Source organism: Macaca fascicularis, chromosome 11 (genome assembly GCF_037993035.2).
Source record: "Macaca fascicularis isolate 582-1 chromosome 11, T2T-MFA8v1.1".
In the NCBI taxonomy this organism is placed as follows: domain Eukaryota; kingdom Metazoa; phylum Chordata; class Mammalia; order Primates; family Cercopithecidae; genus Macaca; species Macaca fascicularis.
The window spans coordinates 45,411,243-45,430,263 of record NC_088385.1 but is presented as its reverse complement, the minus strand read 5'-3'; positions in this window follow the sequence as shown (position 1 = coordinate 45,430,263).

Genomic DNA, 19,021 nt, shown 5'->3' with positions numbered 1-19,021 from the left:
AAGAGGTATAACTCCCTGAGTGGAATGCACACATCACAAAGCATTTTCTCAGAAAGGTTTTCTCCAGTTTTCATCTGAAGATATCTCCTATTTTCCCACATGCCTGAATGTGCTCCTGAATGTCCCTTGATGAATCGGTCCATGACACAGTTTCAAAACTGCGTAATAGAAAGAAAGTTTTATCTAGGTGAGATGAATAGACATATCTATCACAAAGCAATTTCACAGAAAGCTTTTTTCCAGTTTTTGTCTAAGGTAATTTCCTTTTTCACCATACTCATCCATCTCCTACCCAATGTCCCCTGGTACCTTTTTATCCAAAGAGGATTCACCAATCCTCTATATGAAGAAAAGTATAACTCTGTGAGTGGCATGAACAAGTCACAAAGCAACTCCTCGGAAATCTTTTCTCTAGAATATATCTGAAGATATTTTTGTTTTCACCATAAGCCTCAAAGCGCTACCGATTATCCCTTAGCTGACTAACCTAAAACAGTGTTAGAATACTGCTCAATGAAAACAGAAGATTAACTGTGTGAGTGGACTTCACGTGACCTAGAGCAGTTTCACAGAAAGTTTCCTTCTGGTTTTTATTGCAGGATATTTCTTTTTCTACATATTGTTAAGAGCATTCCCAATAGTCCTTTCTCAGGTTCCACAGAAACAGTGATTTCAAACTGTTCAATCCAAAGAATTGTTTAACTCTATGAGATAAATATACACATCACAATGTAGTTGCTCCGAAATCTACTCTCCAGTTGCCATCCGAAAACGTTTCCTTTCTCACCACAAGCCTCCGGGTGCCACTTAATATCCCTTCACAGTATCCTCAAAGAAAGAGTTTCCAAACTGGGCAACGTAGTGTAAGCTTTAACTCTCTAAAACAGTTTCTTGGAATGCTTCTTTCTGGGTTTTCTTTCCAGATATTTCACTTTCTGCCATAGTCTTCAATGCACTGCAAAATATCACTCTTTCAGTTTTACAGGAACAGTGTTCAAACACTGCCTTACGAAAAAAGAGATATAACTCCCTGAGTGGAATGCACACATCATGACGCAGGTTCTCAGAAAGCTTCTCTCCAGTTTTTATCTGAAGATATGTCCTATTTCCCACAGGTCTGAATGTGCTTCTGAATGTCCCTTCATGAATCGGTCCATGACACAGTTTCAAAACTGCGTAATAGAAAGGAAGTTTTATCTATGTGAGATGAATAGACATATCTATCACAAAGCATATTCAGAGAATGCTTCTTTCCAGTTTTTGCCTGAGGATACTCCCTTTTCCACCATAGCCATCCATATTCTACCGAGTATTCCCTGATAGCGCTTTCTCCAAACGATATTCCCCAATCCCCTATGAGAAGAAAGGTTTAACTCTGTGAGTGGAGTGCACACGTCACAAAGCAGCTCCTCGGAAATCTTCTCTCCGGTATCTATCTAAAGATATTTCTGTTTTCATCCTAAGCCTCAAAGCACTCCCGAGTATCCCTTAGCTGACCAACCTAAAACAGTGTTAGAATACTGCTCAACGAAAACAGAAGCTTAACTGTGCGAGTGGAATTCACGTGACCTAGAGCAGTTTCACAGAAAGTTTTCTTCTGGTTTTTATTGGAGGATATTTCTTTTTCAGCATATTCTTAAGAGTGTTCCTAAATGTCCTTTCTCAGGTTCCACAGAAACAGTGACTTCAAACTGCTCAATCCAAAGAATGATTTAACTCCGTTAGGTGAATACACACATCACAAAGCAGTTGCTCCAAAGATTTTCTCCAGTTTTCATCGGAAGACGTTTCCTTTCTCACCACAAGCCTATGGGCGCGTCTAAATATCCCTTCACAGATTCATCAAAGACAGAGTTTCTTAACAGGGCAACATAGTGTAAGCTTTAACTCTCTGAAATGAATGCACACGTCAGAGGGCACTTTCTTGGAACGTTTCTTTCTGGATTTTATTTCCAGATATTTCACTTTTTGCCATAGTCTTAAACCTGCTGCAAGATATCACTTTTTCAGTGTTACAGGAACAGTGTCAAACACTGCCTCATGAGAAAAGAGGTGTAACGCCCTGTGGAATGCACACATCACAAAGCAGTTTCTCAGAAAGCTTCTCTCCAGTTTTCATCTGAAGATATCTCCTATTTAACCACAAGCGTGAATGTGCTTCCGAATGTCCCTTCACGAATACGTTCGTCACGCAGTTTCAAAACTGCGTAATAGAAAGAAAGTTTTATCTCTGTGAGATGAATAAACATATCTATCACAAAGCAGTTTCACAGAAAGCTTCTTTCCAGTTTTTGTCTGAGGATATCTCCTTTTTCACCATAGCCGTCCATATACTCCTGAATGTCCCCTGGTAGCGTTTTCTTCAAACGGGATTCCGCAATCCTGTATGAGAAGAAAGGTTTCACTCTGTGAGTGGAATGTATATGTCACAAAGCAGGTCCTCGGAAATCTTCTCTCCAGTATCTATCTGAAGATAATTCCATTTTCACTGTAAGCCTCAAAGCGCCCCTGAATATCCCTTAGCTGACTAACCTAAAACAGTGTTAGAATACTGGTCAATGAAAACTGAAGCTTAACTGTTCGATTGGACTTCACGTTACCTAGAGCAGTTTCAGAGAAAGTTTCCTTCTGGTTTTTATTGAAGGGTATTTTTTCTCAGCATATTCCTAAGAGCATTCCAAAATGTCCTTTCTCAGGTTCCACAGAAACAGTGATTTCAAACTGCTCAATCCAAAGAATGATTTAACTCTATGATATGAATACACACACCACAAAGCAGTTGCTCCAAAATTTTCTCACCAGTTTTCTTCGGAAGTCATTTCCTTTCTCACCACAAGCCTCTGGGCGCCACTTAATATCCCTTCACAATTTCCTCAAAGACAGAGTTTCCAATTGGGCAACGTAGTGTAAGCTTTAACCCTCTGAAATGAATGCACACGTAAGAGAGCAGTTTCCTGGAAAGCATCTTTCTGCATTTTATTTCCGGACATTTCACTGTTTGCCCTTGTCTTCAATGCATTGCAAAATATCACTTTATCAGTTTTACAGGAACAGTGTTTAAACACATACTTATGAGAAAAGAGGTATAACTCCCTGAATGGAATGCACATATCACAAAGTAGTTTCTCAGAAAGCTTCTCTCCAGTTTTTATCTGGAGATATTTCCCATTTCCCACACACCTGAATGTGCTCCCGAATGTCCCTTCCCGAATCCGTCCATGACGCAGTTGCAAAACTGAGTAATAGAAAGTTCTATCTATGCGAGATGAATAGACATATCTATCACAAAGGAGTTTCACAGAAAACTTCTTTCCAGTTTATATCTGAGGATACTTCCTTTTTCACCATAGCCGTCCATTTATTCCCGAATATCCCCTTTAACCTTTTCCTGCAAACGTGATTCCCCAATCCTCTATGAGAAGAAAGGGTTCAGTCTGTGAGTTCAATGCACACGTCACAAAGCAGCTCCACGGAAGTCTTCTCTCCAGTATCTATCTGAAGATATTTCCATTTTCACCGTAAGCCTCCAAGCCCTCCCAAATATCCCTTAGCTGACTAACATAAAACATTATTAGAGTACCGCTCAATGATAACAGAAGCTTAACTGTGGCAGTGGACTTCACCTGACCTAGAGCAGTTTCACAGAAAGTTTCCTTCTGGATTTTATCAGAAGGTATTTCTTTTTCATCATATTCTTAAGACCATTCCCAAATGTTTTTTTTTGTGTTCCACAGAGACAGTGATTTCAAACTCCTCAATCCAAAGAAAGGTTTAACTCCATGAGATGAACACACACCCCAGAAAGCAGTAGCTCCAAAAGCTTCTCTCCAGTTTTCATTGGAAGTTGTTTCCTTTCACACCACAATCCTCCAGGCACCATTTAATATCCCTTCACAGATTCCTCAAAGACAGAGTTTCCAAACTGAGCAACGTAGTGTAAACCTTAACTCTCTGAAATGAATGAAAACGTCAGAGAGCAATTTCTTGGAACGCTTATTTCTGGGTTTTATTTCTGAATGTGACACTTTTCACCATAGTCTTCAATGCTTTGCAAGATATCACTTTTTCAGTTTTAGAGGAACAGTGCTCAAACACTGCCTTATGAGAAAAGAGGTAAAATTCCCCAAGTGGAATACCCATATCACAAAGCAGTTTCTCAGGAATCTTCTCTGTGGTTTTTATCTGAAGATATTTCCTATTTCCCCACAATCCTGAATGTGCTCCCGAATATCCCTTCATGAATCCATCCATGATGCAGTTTCAAAGCTGCGTAATAGAAAGAAAGTTTTATCTATGTGAGATGAATAGACATATCTATCATAAAGCAGTTTCACAAAAAGCTTCTTTCCAGTTTTTGTCTGAGAATTTTTCCTTTTTCACCATACCCATCCATATACTCCCAAACATCCCTTGGTAGCTTATTCTCCAAATGGGATTCCCCAATCCTCTATAAGAAGAAAAGTATAACTCTTTGAGTGGATTGCACACGTCACAAAGCAGCTTCATGGAAATCTTCTCTCCAGTACCTATGTGAAAGTATTTCCGTTTTCACGTTAAGCCTCAAAGCGCTCCCGAGTATCCCTTGGCTGACTAAATTTAAACAGTGTTAGAATACTGCTCAGTGACAACAGAAACTTAACTGTGTGATTGGACTTCACATGGCCTAGAGCAGTTTCTCAGAAAGTTTTCTTCTGATTTTTATCGGAGGGTATTTCTTTTTCAGCATATTCTTAAGAACATTCCCAAATGTCCTTTCACAGGTTCCACAGAAAGAGTGTTTTCCAACTGCTCAATCTAAAGAATGATTTAACTCTATGACATGAATACCCACATCACAAAGCAATTGCTCCAAAATCTTCTCTCCAGTTTTCATCAGAAGAGTTTTCCTTTCTCACCACAAGCCTCCGGGGACCACTTAATATCCCTTCACAGATTCCTCGAAAACAGTTTCCAAACTGGGCAACGTAGAGTAAGCTTTAACTCACTGAAATGAATGCACACGTCACAAAGCAGTTTCTCTTAATGCTTTTATCTGGGTTTTGTTTCAGGATACTTCACTTTTCGTCATAGTCTTCAATGCGCTGCAAAATATCACTTTTTCTTTTTTACAACAACAGTGTACAAACACTGCCTTATGAGAAAAGAGGTATAACTCACTGAGTGGAATGCACATATTACAAAGCAGTTACTCAGAAAGCTTCTCTCCAGTTTTTATCTGAAGATATCTCATATTTCCCCACAGGCCTGAATGTGCTCCCGAATGTCCCTTCGCTAATTCATCCATGATGCTATTTCAAAGCTGCGTAATAGAAAGAAAGTTTTATTGATGTGAGATGAAAAGACATATCTATCACAAAACAGTTTCACAGAAAGCTTCTTTCCAGTTTTGTCTGAGGATATTTCCATTTTCACCATAGCCATTTATATACTCCCTAATGTCCACTGGTAGCTATTCCTCCAAACGGGATTCCCCAATCCTCTATGAGAAGAAAAGTATAACTCCGTAAGTGTAATGCACACGTCATAAAGCAGCTCCTCGGAAATCTCCCCTCCATTATCTATCTGAAGATATTTCAGTTTTCACCATAAGCCTCAAAGCTCTCCCGAGTATCCCTTAGCTGACTAACTTAAAACAGTGTTAGAATACTGCTCAATGAAAACAGAAGATTAACTGTGCAAGTGGACTTCTCTTGACCTAGAGCAGTTCCAGAGAAAGTTTCCTTCTGGTTTCTATCAGAGGTAGTTCTTTTTCAACACATTCTTAAGAGTGTTCCCAAATGTCCTTTCTCAGGTTCCCCAGAACTGGTGATTTCAAACTACTCAATCCAAAGAATTATTTAACTCAATGAGATGAATACATACATCACAAAGCACTTGCTCCGAAAGCTTCTCTCCAGTTTTCATCAGAAGACATTTCCTTTCTCACCACAACTCTCCAGGTGCCACTTAATATCCCTTCACAGATTCCTCAAAGACAGAGTTTCTAAACTGGGCAACGTAGAGTAAGCTGTAACTCTCTGAAATGAATGCAGACATCAGAGAGCAGTTTCTTGGAAAGCTTCTTTCTGGGTTTTATTTCCGGATATTTCACTTTTCCTTATAGTTTTCAATGCGCTGCAAAATATCACTTTTTCAGTTTTACAGGAACAGTGTTCAAACACTGCCTTATGAGAGAAAGGGTATAACTCTCTGAGTGGAATGCACACATCACTAATCAGTTTCTCAGAAAACTTCTGTCCAGTATTTATCACAAGATATTTCCTCTTTCTCCACAGACCTGAATGTGCCTCCCAATGTCCCTTCAGAAATTTGTTTATGACACAGTTCCAAAACTGCGTAATAAAAAGTTATATCTATGTGAGCTGAATAGACATATCTATCACAAAGCAGTTTCACAGAATGATTTTTTCCAGTTTTTGTCTGAGAAAACTTCCTTTTTCACCATAGCTGTCCATATATTTCCCAATGACCCTGATAGCATTTTATTCAAACGGAATTCCCCAATCCTCTAACAGAGGAAAAGTATAGCTTTGTGAGTGGAATGCACACCTCACAAAGCAGCTCCGCTGAAATCTTCTCCCCAGTGTCTATCTGAAGATATTTCCGTTTTCACCGTAATCCTCAAAGCTCTCCCGAATATCCCTTAGCTAACTAACCTAAAACAGTGTTAGAATACTGCTCAATGATAACAGAAGCTTAACTGTGTGAGTGGAATTCATGTGACTTAGAGCAGTTTCACAGAATGTTTCCTTCTGGTTACTATAGGAGGGTTTTTTTTTTCCCAGCATATTCTTAAAAGCGTCCCCAAACGTCCTTGCTCAGGTTCCACAGAAACATTGATTTCAAACTGCTCAATCCAAAGAATGATTTAACTCTATGAGATGAATACAAACATCACAAAACAGTTCTTCTGAAAGTTTCAGTTTTCAGTATAAGACATTTCCTTTACCACCACAAGCCTCTGGGGGCCATTTAATATCCCTTCCCAGATTCCTCAAAGACACAGTTTCCAAACTGGGCAACGTAGTATAAGTTTTAACACTCTGAAATGAATGCACACGTCAGAGAGTAGTTTTTTGGAACGCTTCTTTCTGAGTTTTATTTCCGGATATTTCAATTTTTGCCATAGTCTTCAATGCGCTGCAAATTATCACCTTTCAGTTTTATAGGAACAGTGTTCAAACACTGCCTTCTGAGAAAAGAAGTATATCTCCTGAGAGGAATGCACACATCAAAAAGTAGTTTCTCAGAAAGCTTCTCTCCAGTTTTTATCTGTTGATATTTCCTATTCCCCGAGGCCTGAATGTGCTCCCGAATGTCCCTCCTCGAATCCGTCCAAGACGCAGTTTCAAAACTGCATAATAGAAAGTTTTACCTATGTGAGATGAATAGACATATCTATCACACAGCAGTTTCACAGAAAGCTTCTTTCCAGACTTTGTCTGAGGATACTTACTTTTTCACCATAGCCATTCATATACTCCCAAATATCCTCTGGTAGCTTTTTCTCCATACGGGATTCCCCAATCCTCTATGAGAGGAAAAGTAGAAGAAGCTTAAATCTGCAAGTGGACTTCACGTGGCCTAGGGCAGTTTCACAGAAAGTTTCCTTCTGGTTTTTATAGAAGGGTATTTCTTTTTCAGCATATTCTTAAGAGCATTCCCAAATGTCATTTTCAGGTTCCAGAGAAACTGTGATTTCAAACTGCTCAATCGAAAGAATGATTTAATTCTATGAGATGAACACACACATCACAAAGCAGTTGCTCCGAAAGCTTCTCTCCACTTCTCATCGGAAGACGTTTCATTTCTCACCACAAGCCTCCGGGTGCCACTTAATATCCCTTCACAGATTCCTCAAAGACAGAGTTTCCAAACTGGCCATCATTCTGTAAGCTTTAATTCTCTGAAGTGAATGCACACATCAGAGAGCAGTTTCTTGGAATGCTTCTTTCTGAGTTACATTTCAGGATCTGTAACTTTTCGCCATTGTCTTCAAGGCACTGCACAATATCATTTTTCAGTTTTACAGGAACAGTGTTAAAACATTGCATTATGAGAAAAGAGGTATAACCCGCTGAGTGGAATGCACACATCACAAAGCAGTTTCTCAGAAAGCTTCTCTCCAGTTTTTATCTGAAGTTATCTCCTATTTCCCACCAGGCCTGAATGTGCTCTCGAATATCCCTTCGCACATCCCTATTTGACGCCATTTCAAAACTGCGTAACAGAAAGGAAGTTTTATCTATATGCGATGAATAGACATATCTATCATAAAGCAGTTTCACAGAAAGATTCTTTCCAGTTTTTGTCTGAGGATACTTCCTTTTTGATCACAGTCGTCCATATACTCCCAAATGTCTCCTGGTAGCGTTTTCTCCAAACGGGATTCTCCAATCCTCTATGGGAAGAAAGGTATAACTCTGAGACTGGAATGCACACATCACAAACCAGCCCCTCGGAAATCTTCACTCCAGTATATATCTGAAGATATTTCCGTTTTCACCATAAGCCTCAAAGCGCTATCGATTATGCCATAGCTTGTTAACTTAAAACAGTGTTAGAATACTGTTCAATGAAAACAGAAGCTTAATTGTGCGAGTGGACTTCATGTGACATAGAGCAGTTTCACAGAAAGTTTCCTTCTGGTTTTTATCAGAGGGTTTTTCTTTTTCAGCATAATCTTAAGAGCGTTCCCAAATGTCCTTTCTCAGTTTCCACAGAAACTGTGATTTCAAACTGCTCAATCCAAAGTGTGATTTAACACTATGAGATGAATACACACATCACAAAGCAGTTGCTCTGAAATCTTCTCTCCAGTTTTCATCGGAAGATGTTTCCTTTCTCACCACAAGCCTCCGGGCACTACTTAATATCCCTTCCCAGATTCCTCAAAGACAGAGTTTCCAAACTGGGCCATGTAGTGTATGCTTTAACTCTCTGAAATGAATGCACAAGTCAGAGAACAATTTCTTGGAATGTTTTTTTCTGGGTTTTATTTCAGGATATTTCACTTTTCGCCATACTCTTCAATGCACTGCCAAATATCACTTTTTCAGTTTTACAGGAACAGTGTTCAAACACGGGCTTATGAGAAAAGAGGTATAACTCCCTGAGTGAAATGCACCCATCACAAAGCAGTTTCTCAGAAAACTTCTCTCCAGTTTTATCTGAAGATATCTCCTACTACCCTGCAGGCATGAATGCGCTCCCGAATGCCCCTTCGCAAATACGTCCATGACGCAGTTTCAAAAGTGCGTAATAGAAAGAAAGTTTTATCTATGTGAGATGAATAGACATATCTATCACAAAGCAATTCACAGAAAGCTTATTTCCAGTTTTTGTCTGAGGATATGTCTTTTATCAACTCAGCTGTCCATATACTCCTGAATGTCCCCTGGTAGCTTTTTCTCCATATGAGATTCCCCAATCGTCTATGAGAAGAAAAGTTTAACTCTGTGAGTGGAATGCAAACATCACAAACCAGCTCCTCGGAAATCTTCTCTCCAGTAACTATCTGAAGAGATTTCCGTTTTCATGTAAGCCTCAAAGCATTCCCGAGTATCCCTTAGCTGATTAACCTAAAACAGTGTTAGAATACTGCTCAATGAAAACAGAAGCTTAATTGTGCGAGTGGACTTCACGTGATGTAGAGCAGTTTCACAGAAAGATTCCTTCTGGTTTTTATCAGAGGGTATTTCTTTTTCAGCGTATTCTTAAGAGCATTCCCAAATGTCCTTTCTCAGGTTCAACTGAAACAGTGATTTCAAACTGCTCAATCCAAAGAATGATTTAACTCATGAGAGGAACACACACACCACAAAGCAGTAGCTCCAAAAGCTTCTCTCCAGTTTTGATCGGAAGACGTTTCCTTTCTCACCACAACTCTTCGGGCGCCACTTAATATCCCTTCACAGATTCCTCAAAGACAGAGTTTCCAAACTGGGCAACGTAGAGTAAGCTATAACTCTCTGAAATTAATGCAGACCTCAGAGAGTAGTTTCTTGGAAAGCTTCTTTCTGGGTTTTATTTCCGGATATTTCACTTTTCCCTATAGTTTTCAATGCGCTGCAAAATATCACTTTTTCAGTTTTACAGGAACAGTGTTCAAACACTGCCTTATGAGAGAAGGGGTGTAACTCCCTGAGTTGAATGCACACATCATAAAGAAGTTTCTCAGAAAGCTTCTCTCCAGTATATATCAGAAGATATTTCCTATTACCCCACAGGCCTGAATGTGTCTCCGAATGTTCCGTCGCGAATCCGTCCATGATGCTGTTTCAAATCTGTGTAATCTAAGAAAGTTTCATCAATGTGAGATGAATAGACATATCTATCACAAAGCAATTCACAGAAAGATTCTTTCCAGTTTTTGTCTGAGAATACTTCCTTTATCACCACAGCCATCCATCTACTCCCAAATGTCTGCTGGTAAGGTTTTCTCCAAACAGGATTCCCCAATCCTCTATGACAAGAAAGGTATAACTCCGTGAGTGGAATGCACACTTCACAAAGTAGCTCCTTGGAAATCTTCTCTCCAGTATCTATCTGAAGATAATTCCGTTTTCACGGTAAGCCTGAAAGCGCTCCCGTATATCCCTTCACTGACTAACCAAAAGCAGTGTTACAATACTGCTCAATGTAAACAGAAGCTTAACTGTGCGAGTGGACTTCACGTGGCCTAGAGCAGTTTCACAGAAAGTTTCCCTCTGGTTTTTATCGGAGGGTATTTCCTTTTCAACGTATTCTTAGGGGCGTTCACAAATATCCTTTCTCAGGATCCACAGAAACAGGCATTTCAAACTGTTCAATTGAAAGAATGATTCAACTCTAAGAAATGAATACACACATGACAAAGCAATTGCTCCAAAAGCTTATCTCCAGTTTTCATTGTAATGCGTTTCCTTTCTCACCAAAAGCCTCTGGGCGCCACTTAATATCCCTTCACAGATTACTCAAAGACAGTTTCCAAACTGGGCAACGTAGTGTAAGCTTTAACTCTGAAATGAATGCACACATCAGAGAGCAGTTTCTTGGAATGCTTCTTTCTGGATTTTATTTCCGGATATTTCACTTTTTGCCATAGTCTTCAATGTGCTGCAAAATGTCACTTTTTCAGTTTTACAGCAACAATGTTCAAACACTACCTTATGAAAAAATAGGTATAACACCCTGAGTGGTATACACACATCACAAAGCAGTTTCTCAGAAAGCTTCTCTCCAGTTTTTATCTGGAGATGTTTCCTATTTCCCCACAGGACTGAATGTGCTCCCAAATGTCCCTTCACGAATCTGTCCATGATGCAGTTTCAAAACTGCGTAATACAAAGAAAGTTTTATCTATATGATTAGAAAAGATATATGTATCACAAAGCAGTTTCACAGAAAACTTCTTTCCAGTTTTTGTCTTTGGATACTTCCTTTTTCACCATAGCCATCCATATACTCCCGAATGTCCGCTGGTAGTTTTTTCTCCAAACAAGATTCCGCAATCCTCTATGAGAAGAAAAGTATAATGCTGTGAGTGTAATGTACACGTCACAAAGCAGCTCCTCGGCAATCTTCTCTCCAGTATCAATCTGAAGATATTTCCGTTTTCACCGTAAGCCTCAAAGTGCTCCCGAGTATCCCTTAGCTGACTAATCTAAAACAGTGTTAGAATACTGCTCAATGAAAACAGAAGCTTAACAGTGGTATTGGAATTCATGTGACCTAGAGCAGTTTCTCGGAAATGTTTCTTGTGGTTTTTATTGGAGGGTATTATTTTTCAGCATATTCTTTTTTTTTTTTTTTTTTTTTTTTTTGAGACGGAGTCTCGCTCTGTCACCCAGGCTGCAGTGCAGTGGCCAGATATCAGCTTACTGCAAGCTCTGCCTCCCGGGTTCCCACCATTCTCCTGCCTCAGCCTCCCGAGTAGCTGGGACCACAGGCGCCGCCACCTCGCCCGGCTAATTTTTTGTGTTTTTAGTAGAGATGGGGTTTCGCCGTGTTAGCCAGGATGGTCTCGATCTCCTGAACTTCTGATCCGCCCGTCTTGGCCTCCCAAAGTGCTGGGATTACAGGCTTGAGCCACCGCGCCCGTCCCTTTTTCAGCATATTCTTAAGAGCTTTCCCAAATGTCCTTTCTCAGGTTCCACAGAAATGGTGATTTCAAGCTGTTCAATCCAAAGTGTGATTTAATACTATGAGATGAATACACACATCACAAAGAAGTTGATTCGAAAGCTTTTCTCCAGTTTTCATCGGAAGACGTTTCCTATCTCACCACAAGACTCGGGGCACCACTTAATATCATTTCACAGATTCCTCAAAGACAGAGATTCCAAACTGGGCAATGTAGTGTAAGATTTAAATCTCTGAAATGAATGCACACGTCAGAGTGCAGTTTCTTGGAATGCTTTTTTCTGGGTTTTATTTCCGGATATTACACTTTTCGCCATAGTCTTCAATGCACTGCAAAATATCACTTTTTCAGTTTTACAGGAACAGTGTTCAAACACTGTCTTATGAGAAAAGAGGTATAACTCCCTGAGTGGAATGCACACATCACAAAGCAGTTTTCAGAAAGCTTCCCTCCAGTTTTTATCTGAAGATATCTGCTATTTCCCCACAGGCCTGAACGTGCTCCCGAATGTCTCTTCAGGAATCCATCCATGACACAGTCTCAAAACTGGGTAATAGAAAGAAAGTTTTATCTATGTGAAATGAATAGACATATCTAGCACAAAGCAGTTTCACAGAAAGCTTCTTTCCAGTTTTTGTCAGAGGATACTTCCTTTTTCACCATAGCCGTCCACATACCGACGAATGTCCCCTGGTAGCGTTTTCTGCAAATGGGATTCCCCAATCCTGTAAGAGAAGAAATGTAAAATTCTGTGAGTGGAATGCAGGCATCAAAAAGCAGCTGTTCGGAAATCTTCTCTCCAGTATATATCTGAAGATATTTTCGATTTCACGGTAAGCCTCAAAGTGCGCCCAAGTATCCCTCAGCTGAATAACTTAAAGCAGTGTAGAATACTGCCAATGAAAACAGAAGCTTAACTGTGTGAGTGGAAATCACGTGACCTAGATCAGTTTCAGAGAAAGTTTCCTTCCAGTTTTTATTGGGGGTATTTCTTTTTCAGCATTCTTGAGAGCGTTCCCAAATGTCCTTTCTCAGTTTCCACAGAAACTGTGATTTCAAACTGCTCAATCAAAAGAATGATTTAACTCTATGAGATGAACACACACATCACAAAGCAGTTATCTGAAAGCTTCTCTCCAGTTTTCATTGGAAGACATTTCCTTTCTCACCACATGCCTCCGGGCACCACATAATATCCCTTTCCAGATTCCTCAAAGACAGATTTTCCAGACTGGGCTACGTAGTGTAAGCTTTAACTCTCTGAAATGAATGCACACGTCAGAGAGCCGTTTCTTGGAAAGCTTCTTTTTGGGTTTTCTTTCAAGATAATTCACTTTTTGCCATAATCTTCAATGCGCTGCCAAATATCACTTTTTCAGTTTTACAGGAACAGTGTTCAAACACTGTCTTATTAGAAAAGAGGTATAACTCCCTGAGTGGAATGCACACATCACAAAGCAGTTTCTCAGAAAGCTTCTCTCCAATTTTTATCTGAAGACATCTCCTGTTTCTCCCCAGGATGAATAAGAAGCCGAAGGTCGCTTCGCAAATCCGTCCATGACACCGTTTATAAACAGCGCATTAGAAAGTAAGTTTTATCTTTGTGAGATGAATAGACATATCTATCACAAAACAGTTTCACAGAAAATTTCTTTCCAGTTTTTGTCTGAGGACATTTCGTTTTTCACCATAGCTGTGCATATACTCCTGAATGTCCCATAGTAGCGTTTACTCCAAATGGGATTCCCCAATCTTCTATGAGAGGAAAAGTATAACTCTGTGAGTGGAATGCACACATCACAAAGCAGCTCCTTGGAAATCTTCTCTCCAGTATCTATCTGAACATATTTCCATTTTCACCATAAGGCTCAAAGCACTTCTGAGTATCCCTTAGCTGACTAACCTAAAACAGTGTTAGGATACTGCTCAATGAAAACAGAAGTTTAACTGTGTGAGTGGAATTCACGTGACCTAGAGCAGTTTCAGAGAAAGTTCCTTCTGGTTTTTATCACAGGGTTTTTATTTTTCAGCATATTCTTAAAAGCGTTCCCAAATGTCCTTTCTCAGGTTCCACAGAAACAGTGATTTCAAACAGCTCAACCCAAGGAATGATTTAACTCAACGAGATGAATACACACATCACAAAGCAGTTGCTGCAAAATCTTCTCTCCAGTTTTCATTGGAAGACGTTTCCTTTCTCACCACAAGCCTCCCGGCGCTACTTATTATACCTACACAGATTCCTCAAAGACAGAGTTTCCAAACTGGACAACATAGTGTAAACTTCAACTCTCTGAAATTAATGCACACGTCAGAGAGAAGTTTCTGGGAACACTTCTTTCTGGGTTTTATTTCAGGATATTTTACTTTTCACCATAGTCTTCAATGCACTGCAAAGTATCACTTTTTCAGTTTTACAGGAACAGTGTTCAAACACTGCGTTATGAGAAAAGAGGTATAACGCCCTGAGTGGAATGCACATATCACAAAGCAGTTTCTCAGAAAGCTTCCCTCAGTTTTTATCTGAAGATATTTCTGCTTTCACTGTAAGCCTCAAAGCCCTCCCGAGTATCCCTTAGCTGACTCACCTGAAACAGTGTGAGGATACTGCTCAATGAAAACAGAAGCTTAACTGTGCAAATGGACTTCAATTGACCTAGAGCAGTTTCACAGAAGGTTTCCTTCTGGTTTTTATCAGAGGCTATTTCTTTTTCAGCAAAATCTTTAGAGCATTCCCAAATGTCCTTTCTGAATTTCTACAGAAACAGTGATTTCAAACTGCTCAATCTAAAGAATGATTTATCTCTATGCGATGACTATGCACAATTCAAAGCAGTTGCTCCGAAAACTTCTCTCTAGTTTTCATAGGAAGACGTTTGCTTTCTCACCACAAGCCTGTGGGCGCCACTTAAAATCCCTTCCCAGATTTCTCAAAGACAGTTTCCAAACTGGACAACATAGTGGAAGCTTTAACTCTCTGAAATGAATGCACACGTCAGAGAGCAGTTTCTTGGAATGCTTCTTTCTGGGTTTTATTTCAGGATATTTCACGTTTCACCATAGTCTTCAATGCACTGCAGAATATCACATTTTCAGGTTTACAGGAACAGTGTTCAAACACTGTCTTCCGAGACAAATAGTATAACTCCCTGAGAGGAATGCACACATCAAAAATAAGTTTCTAAGAAAACTTCTCTCCAGTTTTTATCTGAAGATATCTCCTATTTCCTCACAGGCCTGAATGTGCTCCCGAATATCCCTTCGTGAATCCATCCACAAAAAGTCTCAAAACTGGGTAATAGAAAGAAAGTTTTATCTGTATGAGATGAATAGACATATCTATCACAAAGCACTTTCACTGAAAGCTTCTTTCCAGTTTTTGTCTTAGGATACTTCCTATTTCACCATAGCCAGCCATATAATCCTGAATGTCCCCTAGTAGCTTTTTCTCCAAACGGGATTCCCCAATCCTTTATGAGAAGAAAAGTAGAACTTCGTGAGTGGAATGCACACATCACAAAGCAGCTCCTCGGATATTTTCTCTCTAGTATCTATCTGAAGATATTTCCGTTTTCACCGAAACCTCAAACACTCCCGAGTATCCCCTAGCTGACTAAGAAAAAACAGTGTTAGAATACTGCCCAATGAAAACAGAAGCTTAACTATGCGAGTGGAATTCTCCTGACCTAGAGAAGTTTCTGAGAAAGTTTCCTCCTGGTTTTTATTGGAGGGCATTTCTTTTTCAGCATATTCTTAAGAGCATTCCCAAATGTCCCTTGTCAGCTTCCACAGAAACAGTGATTTCAAACTGCTCAATCCAAAGAATGATTTAACTCTATGAGATGAATACACACATCACAAAGCGGTTTCTCCAAAAGCTTTTTTCCAGTTTCCATCAGAAGATGTTTCCTTTCTCAACACAACCCTATGGGTGCCACCAAATATCCCTTCACAGATTCCTCAAAGACAGAGTTTCCTAACTGGGCAATGTAGTCTAAGCTTTAACTCTCTGGATTGAATGCACATGCCTGAGAGCAGTTTCTTGGAATGTTTCTTTCTGTTTTTTTTTTCCAGATTTTTCACTTTTCGCCATAGTCTTCAACGCACTGAAAAATATCGCTTTTTCTGTTTTACAGGAACAGTGCTCCAACACAGCCTTATGAGAAAGAAGGTATAACGCCCTGTGGAATGCCCACATCACAACGCAGTTTCTCAGAAAGCTTCTCTCCAGTTTTTATCTGAAGGTATCTACTATTTAACCTCAAGCGCAAATGTGCTCGTTAATGTCCCTTCGCAAATCTGTCCATTATGCAGTTTCAAAACTGTGCAATAGAAAGAAAGTTTTCTCTCTGTGAGATGAATAGACATATCTATCACAAAGCAGTTTCACAGAAGGCTTCTTTCCAGTTTTTGTCTTAGGATACTTCCTATTTCACCATAGCCAGCCATATAATCCTGAATGTCCCCTAGTAGCTTTTTCTCCAAACGGGATTCCCCAATCCTTTATGAGAAGAAAAGTAGAACTTCGTGAGTGGCATGCACATGTCACAAAGCAGCTCCTCGGATATTTTCTCTCTAGTATCTATCTGAAGATATTTCCGTTTTCACCGAAACCTCAAACACTCCCGAGTATCCCCTAGCTGACTAAGAAAAAACAGTGTTAGAATACTGCCCAATGGAAACAGAAGCTTAACTATGCGAGTGGAATTCTCCTGACCTAGAGCAGGTTCTGAGAAAGTTTCCTTCTGGTTTTTATTGGAGGGCTTTTCTTTTTCAGCATATTCTTCAGAGCGTTCCCAAATGTCCCTTGTCAGCTTCCACAGAAACAGTGATTTCAAACTGCTCAATCCAAAGAATGATTTAACTCTATGAGATGAATACACACATCACAAAGCAGTTGCTCTGAAAACTTCTCTCCAGTTTTCATTGGAAGACGTTTCCTTTCTCAACAGAAGCCTCTGGGCGCCACATAATATCCCTTCCCAGATTCTGCAAAGACAGAGTTTCCAAACTGGGCAATACAATGTAAGCTTTAACTCTCTGAAATGAACACACAGGTCAGAGAACAGTTTCTTGGAAGGCTTCTTTCTGGGTTTTATTTCAATTATTTCACTTTTTGCCATAGTCTTCAATGCACTGCAAAATATCATCTTTTCAGTTTTACTGGAACAGTGTCCAAACACTGCCTTATGAGAAAAGAGGTATAACTCCCTTAGTGGAATGCACCCATCACAAAGCAGTTTCTCAGAAAGCTCTCCAATTTTTATCTGAAGATATCTCCTTTTTCCCCACAGGCCTGAATGTACTCCCAAATGCCCATTCGCGAATCTGTCCATGATGAGTTTCAAAAGTGCGAAATACAAATAAGTTTCATCCATGTGAGATGAATAGACATATCTATCACAAAGCAATTCGCAGGAAGATTCTTTACAGTTTTTGTTTGAGAATACTTCCTTTTTCACTGTAGTCGTCCATATACTCCCAAATGTACCCTTTTGGTGTTTTCTCCAAACGGGATTCCACAGTCCTCTATGAGATGAAAGGTATAACTCTGTGAGTGGAATGTGCACATCCCAACGCAGCTCCAAGGAAATCTTTTCTCCAGTATCTATCTGAAGATATTTCCATTTCCACCATAAGCCTCGAAGCACTCCCAAGTATCCCTTAGCTGACTAACCTAAAACAGTGTTAGAATACTGCCCAATAAAAGCAGAAGCTAAACTGTGCGAGTGGAATTCACATGACCTAGAGCAGTTTCAATGAAAGTTTCCTTCTGGTTTAAATCAGAGGGTATTACTTTTTCAGCATATTCTAAGGAGCATTCCCAAATGTCCTTTCTGAGGTTCCACAGAAACAGTGAATTCAAACTTCTCTATCCAAAGAATGATTTAACTGTATGAGATGAATACACACATCAAAAAGCCGTTGCTCGGAAAGCTTCTCTCCAGTTTTCACCGGAAGAAGATTCCTTCCTCACTGCAAGTCTCCGGGCACCACTTAATATCCCTTCACAGATTCCTCAAAGACCGAGTTTTCAAACTGGACAACGTAGTGTAATCTTTAACTCTCAGAAATGAATGCACACGTCAGAGAGCAGTTTCTTGGAATGCTTCTTTCTGGGTTTTATTTCAGGATATTTCACTTCTCGCCATAGTCTTCAATGCAGTGCAAAATGTCACATATTCAGTTTTACAGGAACAGTGTTCAAACACTCTCTTATGAGAAAACCGGTATAACTCCCTGAGTGGAATGCACATATCACAAAGCAGTTTCTCAGAAAGTTTCTCTCCAGTTTTTATCTGAAGATATCTCCTATTTCCCCAAAGACCTGAATGTGCTCCCAAATGTCGCTTCGCGAATCTGTCCATGACGCAGTTTCAAAACTTTGCAATAGAAAGTTTTATTCCCATGAGATGAATATATATATCTATCACAAAGCTGTTTCACAGAAAGCTTCTTTCCCATTTTTGTCTGAGGATACTTCTTTTTCACCATAGCTGTCCATATACTCCCGAATGTCCCCTGGTAGCGTTTTCTCCAAACAAGATTCCGTAATCCTCTATGAGAAGAAAAGTATAACTGTGTGAGTGGAATGCACACGTCACAATACTGCTCCTCGGAAATCTTCTCTCCTGTTTCTATCTGAAGATATTTGCGTTTTCACCGTAAGCCTAAAGCGTTCCCGAGTATCCGTTAGCTGACTGATTTAAAAAGTGTTAGAATAATGATCAATGAAAACAGAAGCTTAACTGTGCGAGTGGAATTCATGTGATCAAGAGCAGATTCACAGAAAATTTCTTCCTGGTTTTTAGCGGAGGGTATTCCTTTTTCAGCATATTCTTTGGAGCATTCCCAAATGTCATTACTCAGGTTCCACGGAAATAGTGGTTTCAAATT